The sequence below is a fragment of the Myotis brandtii genome, unplaced genomic scaffold (genome assembly GCF_000412655.1).
Source record: "Myotis brandtii unplaced genomic scaffold, ASM41265v1 scaffold244, whole genome shotgun sequence".
Taxonomy (NCBI): domain Eukaryota; kingdom Metazoa; phylum Chordata; class Mammalia; order Chiroptera; family Vespertilionidae; genus Myotis; species Myotis brandtii.
Window position 1 is genome coordinate 1,617,879 of NW_005359225.1, and position 8,665 is coordinate 1,626,543.

The 8,665-nt window shown below is 57.3% G+C and overlaps 1 long non-coding RNA gene across 1 annotated transcript in view; it reads left to right on the forward strand.

Moving 5' to 3' along the window:
* LOC106726244 overlaps window positions 1-5,336 on the forward strand; it is a 15,265-nt gene extending 9,929 nt beyond the window's left edge. Inside the window, exon 3 of the long non-coding RNA XR_001362269.1 lies at window positions 5,248-5,336. This is a non-coding gene — a long non-coding RNA (uncharacterized LOC106726244). The remainder of the gene's footprint in view (window positions 1-5,247) is intronic.
* Window positions 5,337-8,665: the final 3,329 nt, after the last annotated feature.

Here is an 8,665-nt window from a genome sequence, read left to right on the forward strand (position 1 = left end):
GGGTGTGGGGGGGGGGTGTGGGGGGGGGGTGCAGGGGGCAGGGTCCTTGGCTTCCCCGGTTCCTGGTTCCTCGTCTGTTGAACTGACTCCCGGGATCACTGAGATAGTCTGTGCTGACCCTCAGGGGAGACAGTGCCCTCTCCCTGCACCCCAAACCAGACTCAGGGGCAGAGTGTGGGCAAGGGCCTGGACCATGCTGCACCTCTCTGCCCATCCCTCTGCCCAACCCACTGCCCAACCCTGACATCAGGCTCCCTTAGCTCTCAGCAAGTGCCCCTCATTCCCAAGTCCCCCCAAGACAGCCTCATGCTCATCTGTGGAAGTCTGACTCTCTGCTGGCCACCCCCAGGCCAGGAGAGAGGGGGCATTCAGGCTCACCACAGCCCCTACCCGCTCTGAGGTCCTATTCCGACTGGCAGTGCTCAGGGCCAGGGGGGCCCCGATGCAGACTAGGTAGGGACCTCCCAGGGTCCCACCATGAACCCTGGCAATGCCAGCCCTGTCCCCCATTGGTGTTTCCCCCACTCCCCAGTGCGCCCACATATCTGTGTGTGCACACATCCACACACACGCACACAGAGGCAAACTTGTGCGCGTGCACACGCAGGATCAGCAGGGGTGATGAGGAACCGACATCTGCCCGCCAGGTGCACCCCAGCTGTTAATCAGTGCTTGGAAGGAGCCGCTGGTGAAGCAACCCCCCGGGAGGTGAGGGCAGCCAAAGGTCACCTGAAGTTCCCACAGCCCCTCACGGTGGCCGCATGGAATGAGCCAGGAGCCTGTCAGCCCCTCAGCTGTCTTCTCCCATTTCCAGATGGGGAACCGGGGCTCAGATTGGGGCAGGGACTTAGTGGGGGCCACACATCAGTGGCAGCGGGAGCTGGACTTCCTGCCCAGCCCTTGTGACCTGAGTTGGGCCTCTCTGCCCCACACCCACCCTACTCTGTGTTCCCTGCCTGTAAGGAGGGGGACCCAGGGTGCCTTGGCCGCTGTCTCCAGACTCTAAGGGGCCATGGGAGGTGCCGGGCACTCGGCTCTGTAGGAGGAAAGACATCCTTCCAGTCAGAGCTGCCCACACAGCAGAGGCTGCCGCCCCACGGCGTCCTTCATCCCAGCAGGGGCCAGAGACGCTGGGGAGTCAGTGGGGAGTCTTGCCAGCCAAGGTGTTTCTCTGTTCGAGATGCTGCGTGTCAGTGGCCCCCTGAGTTGAGAATTCCTCTGGAGTTTGGATTAAACGCAACCGCTTCCCCAGGCTCCTTCCAGCCCCCTTAGTCCAGGACTTTCTGAGCCTCTAGTACCCTCTTGGCCAAGCCCCGCAGCCCCGATCCCTGTTCATCAGAGACAGCCACGGACTCTGCCCCTCAGAGCCTTAGGGCTTCGTCTGTGAAATGGGGACCGCCACAGTGGCCAGCCTCACACACTGTGGTTGTGGTGGGGATGAACTAAGGGGCCACCCGTGAACGCCCTGTGAACTCGACCAGGAGCTGTGACCTTGACTCTGGCTTGGCAGCTCCGCAGGAGGAGGAGACAGTGGGAGCAAAGGCTGGAGGTGGTTGGAGGAGAGAAACGGGCTAAGGCAGTGGTTCTCAACCTTCTGGCCCTTTAAATACAGTTCCTCATGTTGTGACCCAACCATAAAATTATTTTCATTGCTACTTCATAACTGTCATGTTGCTACTGTTATGAATCGTAATGTAAATATCTGATATGCAGGATGGTCTTAGGCGACCCCTGTGAAAGGGTCGTTCGACCGCCGAAGGGGTCGCGACCCACAGGTTGAGAACCGCTGGGCTAAGGTGACAAAAGGACTGGGTGTGAGCAAGGGAGCCGTGGGGGTGGGAGCTGGGGGCTTCCAGGGCCAGGCAGAGGCCCCAGGACCTGCATGAGGGGACATGTGCTTCCCAGCGGGACGCCAGGCAGGCACATCCATCACTGCCAGGGCCAACAGCCCAGGCTCCAGCCACTGGAGCTGGCAGCAGATCAAAGGGCCTTGAGGATGACCTTGCTGATCCCAGCTGGTGGCTCAGGCCTCAAGGAGGTAGGGCTGAGAGATGCCTGAGGATTGGGTTGCAGGAAGGCAGATTCCAGTCCAGCAAACAGCACCCGCTGGGCATCAGCGTGGGCAGGGCCCCAGCCCTCCTCACTGAACTGGGTACCCATGTCCTCACAATGCATTTCACAGATGAGGACCCCAATGCCCAGGGGTCTCCTCTGTCTGAGTCTCCAGTTGCCCATCTTCAACCACAAAGGAGAGAGTGTATCCAGAGACACCTAGGAGAAGTATCCAGATTGAATGGGCAGAGATACTGGAAAACTGGGAGCAGGAAAGGGGGCCCTTGAACCGGATCTGCTCAGCTGGGGGGGTGGCGGGGCTCCAGAACCACAGTACCCTGGCCCGAGTTGGCCCTCCCAGATCCACCGCAGCCCCTGGGAGCAGGAAAGGGGGCCCTTGAACCAGATCTGCTCAGCTGGGGGGTGGCGGGGCTCCAGAACCACAGTCCCCTGGCCCGAGTTGGCCCTCCCAGATCCACCGCAGCCTCAGTGGCCTTGGCCTCCACCTCCCCACCTGTAAAACGGGCGGACTGGACTCGCTGCTCTCCAGGAGGCCTTCCAGCTCTGCAGTGGGGAGGGGAGGGCTGGCGAGGGGTCCAGAAAGGAGGCCTCTTCAGCTCAGATTTAACAAGCCGTCTATTCAGTTGAAATTGATCAAAACCAGACTTGAGCCTCAACCATGTCTCTGATTTGCACCGACTGAAGCCGCCAAGAATGCATCCCTCACTGTTTCCAGTAAAGAATGGGGCTCCCGTGGGGTTCCCAGGGCGGGCCGGACGTCTCACCTCGTCTCTTCTCAGTGAATTGACCAGGGGAGGCCGGTGGGAAGGAGACCCACAGCCAGGCCTCCAGTGGTGCTTCTGCCTCACCCACCCGTGGCGGGCGGGGCTGACTCAGGGGCGCCCAGCCCTCACATGGTCAGAGTGGTAAGGGCTGCCAGCAGGAGCCCACAGGCCCCCGTGCAGGGGAGTCTGGCCCCACGGCTTCCTTCATCCATGCAGTCAACACAGCTTCACGGAGCTCCCCAGAACTGTAATGATTCCCCTCAGCCTCGCACATACAAGAAACGAAGAAGTGCCAAACGGTGACACGGTGCAAGTTGTGCAATTCTTTGCGTCATCGCCATGACTGTGGGCATGCCAACCCCGTGTGAGACGCCCACAAAGCCCGGGGTGCCGTGCTTAGTGGAGGTGATGCCTGAGCTGAAAGACCCCCGCACAGTGCACGTGCGCACACGAACACACACACACACAGCTTCGTGTCAGAGTCTGTTTAAAATACAGTGGGGTGGGGTGGGGTGTGTACTGCAGTCTGCGTTTTAACAAGGGTCCCCGGTGATTCTCCCTCCGTCGTGTTTGAGAACGGACTGTAGACCTGACCTTGAGAGGACAGCCACCCTCACCTTGGGTAACCTTGGAATTCTCTGGGCCTCCAAGTCATCCTTCTTCCAAAAAAAAAAAAAAAAAGCCACAAAAGAGATCAGGATGTGGATAATGATGGGCATCCATTTGCTGCCATTTCACACTAAAGTGCGAGTGATTGGGTTTACCCTACAGAGGAGAGTTTGACTTGAACCGGCCCAAGGATCTAAAGGGCTGACCCGTCCAATACCGTGTGGCCTGGAGGGCTGGCCTCCTGCAGGTCCCCTCCCCATGAGGAGAAGGGACATTGGAGCCCTTGTGTGCTGTGTGTCTGAGGTCTGCAGTGAATTGCTGAAGATGGGGAGGGCAGAATGGTCCTATTCAAATGGAGGTACAGCAGTAGCCAGTTTGGCTCAGTGGATAGAGCGTCGGCCTGCAGACTGAAGGATCCCAGGTTCGAATCTAGTCAAGGGCACATGCCTGGGTTACAGGCTCGATCCCAAGTGGGTGGTGTGCTGGAGGCGGCCGATCAATAATTCTCTCTCATCACTGATGTTTTTCTCTCTCTTCCTCTCCCTTTCTCTCTGAAATCAATAAAAATATATTTTAAAAAATAAAATAAAAAAATAAAATGGGGGCACAGCTAAGCCCCACTGCTCTCATTTACATTTAGCCACAGGACTGAATTCATTTTGAATTTCGAATAATATTAAAAGATGGGGTGAGGTTGCATAGCTTACCAAAAGGGAGCATGAATTGGTAAAGTTTCAGAAACATGGGAGGGTTGTTGGCTGCCAACCTGACCCAGCCTCTCAGTCCCCCAGCTGAGCTCCACACCTGAGCTTTGAGTTCACGTTTCAAGTTATTGATTTTGATTCTAAGCTCTAGTTGGTTCACGCCAAGGTCTACTGGATCCTAGCTGGCCCTCGGGGCCCCTAACAACGTTCTGTGACTAAACCGACCACCAACTAAGGAGAAGAATAAAGACGGAGAGCTGGGGAGGGGTGGAGGGGGACGAGGCGTGGAGGGTGGTCATCATCCAGCCAGCTCCACCTCTTAGGCTCTGCCCACTGACTTCATGTCCCCAGGGTCCTCCCTTTGGGTCTAAGAACCCAGGTGTGTGTGGAGGGTACGGGGGCGGAGGGGGAGAGGCCTGGAGAGTGGGCCACTCATTGTCTTGACACCCTGGAAAAGGGATTTGGGGAAATGTGTCTCTCATCACCTGGACCACTTTAGCTGCCCTCCTCCCCTCCTGCGGCCCTTTTCCTGTAAGCAGTCATCCTTGTTGGGAAGACAGCCCTTGGGCCCTGCCCTGCTCTGTCCTCTCCCCGGGCTGCCCTTCGCCAGGTCTGCCTTCTCTCCCACACACACTCCGAAAGCTGGGCTGGGGAGGCCTGAGGGGCTCCTGCCTCTGCCCCCCACACCAGGGGGACAGAGCTCCAGGGAATGCGTTTGCAGCTGGAGGGGCCTTAAAATCATGGGGGAAGGATGCCCTAGCCCAGTGGTCGGCAAACCGCGGCTCGGCAAACCGCGGCTCTTTGGCCCCTTCAGTGTGGCTCTTCCACAAAATACCGACTTCTGTGCATGGGCCACGAAGTTTCAATCGCACTGTACGTGCGCACCAGCACGTGGTATTTTGTGGAAGAGCCACACTCAAGGGGCCAAAGAGCCGCATGTGGCTCGCGAGCCACGGTTTGCTGACCACGGCCCTAGCCGGTTGCTCAGTGGTTAGAGTGTCAGCCCCAGGACGGAGGGGTCACGAGTCAATTCCCGGTCAAGGGCACGTACCTAGCTTGTGGGTTCGCTCCCTGTCCTCCCCGCACCCTCATGTCAGGGCACGTGAGGGAGGCGACCAGTTGATGTGTCTCTCTCACATCGAAGTTTCTCTCTCTCCCCTCCTCCTCCCTACCTTTCACCCTCTCTAAAAATTAATGAAGAAAATATCCTCTGGTGAGGATTAAAAAAAAACAACAGAAAAAAAAACATGGGAAGAGGCAGTCAGCAGGCTTTGCCTCCCTTAACAAGCCCTTTGTCAGGCTCTGGGGACCCGCGAGGAATCCCACCAGTACAGGCCCGCAGGGAGCATCTGGCTCTCTGTGACCCCAGGCTGGGGGCGCCTAGAGGTGAGGGCTGGGTCAGTCCTCCTCTGGATCCCGACACCCAGCCCAGGCGGGGAGGGTCTGAAAAGGTTCTGGAAAACATGAGCAAGACTCCAGCCTCCCCAAACCTGCCACATCCACCTGAGACTGACTCAGAGAGCACGAGGTGTGAGGAGCAGGAGTCTTCCCTCCAGGGAGGGGGGCCTGCTGAGGATGGCACCAGCGTGCCAAGTGCTGGGGACAGGGGCTCAATGTATGTGGGTGCTGAGCCTCACAAGAGCTGACCTGCTGGGCCCCAGCACCCTTTGCCCAACGTGCCCCCCACCCCTCTAGGGGCCCTTCATACCTCCAGGAAGCCTGCAGTGCCTGTCCAGGCAGCTAGCATCTCCCGCTGCCCCAAGGCCTCGGGCGGGCTCCCCCCCCCCCCCACAGGCACCTGAAATAACAGGCATGCGCCTGTGTTTCCAGCCGGTGACTCTTACTCCCTCGTATCCCCCTAGTTTGACAGATTAACATTCGAAGAAGCCCTGAGGGATGGTTGGAGGGAGAGGCTCAGCAGCCCCGTTCTGCCTCATCTACATCCCAGACCTGCAGACGATGGCAGACAGGTGCCCGGGTCCCCACCACTTCCCAAGCCCGGCCAGAGGAAGTCACCATCGTGCAAGTAATTGGCCCCGGAGTACCTGTTTATGCTGTTCTGGGCCACCCAGGGGGTGGGAAGCTGGGCGTTAGCCTGGGCACGGCCGGCCTGGGGTCCCCAATGAGGAGTGTTACTTGACTTCATTCCTAGGCCCTGCCCAGCCCTGTTGTCACGTGACCTGGCCTATACCTGGCCTTTGTGATATCTGCTCACGGGAACCTTGACCTTGATGTCCCCTGACAGCAGCCACATCCAGACCTGCAGTTGCTAGGGAGGGGTCAGGAAGGGGTGTTAGTGGGCAGAGCAGGAAGGACCCTGCCAAGCCGGGGTTAGGGCTGTGTTTTGTGGAGCAGGATGAGCCTTGACGACATCATGGTCCCCAGGCTGCCCCAGGGCTTCCAGCCAGCACAAATCCTTGGGGCCCTCTCACCTTCACCCTCTCCCAGGGTTGCTTTGGGAAGGTCGACAGATAGCTTCCTCCAAATGCTCAAATCCCCCAGGGCACCCTGCTACTTGCCAGATCATATCCAGATTTCAGAGCCTCCATGATCCCACCCTGTGACTATTCGACCCTCATCCAAGAAACATTTCTAGGTACTTCTCTCTGCCCAGCCCTTGAGGACCCCTCTGAGGAAGAGCTGGAGTCAGAAGAACTGACTTTGCAACCTAAAACCAGCTCTAACTGCTGTGTGACTTTGAGCAAGTAACTATCCTTCTCTGGGCCTTACCTGAAAAGTCATATGTAAATTAGGATCTGGGCCTATACTGATTTCATTTTTCATTCCTTACCACTTTCACATCCCATGTTATAGATCTTTAGACAGTGGGTGAGCAGGGTTTCAGCCTTTATTTCCCAGATGTAGCAAATGGAGGGGAAAGAGAGCTGACACATATAGGTCATGTTCCCTGCAGGGATCTTGCTAAGAGACTGGTCACAGCAACCCCTTGAGGCCTAAATCAGGAATCCCGCCCTATGAAGAGGAACCATGGCCCTGAGGGGGTCAATGATTAATCACAGCCAACACTGATTGATCGCTTGCACAAAGCAGGTGCTCGCCTGCATGTCCCTGTCATCTGCACTGGCCTCACGCTGGGCACTGGAGGGAGGAGGTCAGGTGGCATGTGGCTGCCTGGGGAGAGAGGGCCCTGGAAGGTATCTCATCTCCCTTCCCCTCAGATGGAGAAACTGACCCACAGAGGGTAAGCGACTGGCCCAGGGTCATGTAGCAGCCAGTCTCTGCAACCTGTGAGCCTCGGTTTTGCTATCTGTGCAATGGTTCCTGTCCTCTGCCTACCTTGAGGAGGTCGGAGGGAGGGAGACAACGAGGGGAACTGGTTGAGAGCAGGAAACACGGGATCATGGCTCTCAGGATCTAGAACCAGTGGTGAGCGTATCTCCCAGGCCATGAACAAAGGGCTCCCACCCCAGGGTGCTCTTTGCTGTGGGCTGTATAGGACAGTGATGGCGAACCTATGACACGCGTGTCAGAGGTGACACGCGAACTCATTTTTTTGGTTGATTTTTCTTTGTTAAATGGCATTTAAATATATAAAATAAACATCAAAAATATCAGTCTTTGTTTTACTATGGTTGCAAATATCAAAAAATTTCTATATGTGACACGGCACCAGAGTTAAGTTAGGGTTTTGCAAAATGCTGACACGCCGAGCTCAAAATTCGCCATCAGTATAGGAGAACGGGCCTGCTCCCTCCTCATGCTCACCTGGTCTGGTGGGGGTGCTGAGGGGCCCAGGGCAGGGTGGACACCACCCCACAGTGCTCACCAGCATGGTGAGGAGGCCCTGGAACAGGGATACCTGCCCCATCCCCAAAGGGCAGCGTGAGTGCTCATGACACACACTTCTAGTGGGTGGGACAGAGTCCTGGTCACACAGCGATGAACAGGCCTGGGAGCTGGAGGCCCCACCCGGACGAGACAGAGAGAGACGGGAAAGACAGATGGAGCCCGTGCTCTGGCCTGGTGCTCTGTGGGCCACTTCCACCTCAGGGGACAGTAACCCTTTCTTGGTGAGAGAGTTTAGGTGAGGTTTAGATGACATCTTGTGTGAGGGGTTCCCCATTGATCTTAAAGGCCTTCTTGTCAGATCCAGGGCGGGGGCCTCCCCATCGCCTCCCCTCTCTTGGCCTCAACTATCCGTCTGCTCAATGGGAAGACTGTGTTGAAGGGTCCAGAGGCTGCCTCTTCCTCTTAACGTCACCTGTCACCTCCTTAGTTGGGAAGGAGGGGCCCAGCAGGATTGAGGACCAGGGTCCACAGATTATTAGGGGGTTGGCTAGGGCCCCCAGAAATAAGATTCTGGGGTCCCCGGAAAGCCTGCAATGTCCAGCAGAGCCCCCGACATCTGGAGCGGCCTGGAGCAGGGCCAGGCCTGCGTGCTGGAGGCTGGAGATGAAAACAGCCCCAGGGACAGGGTGAGGAGAAGAGGGTGGGGAGGGTCTGTCACCCGCCAGGCGGCGGGATGAGCTTGAGTCTAAATAAATCACTAACACG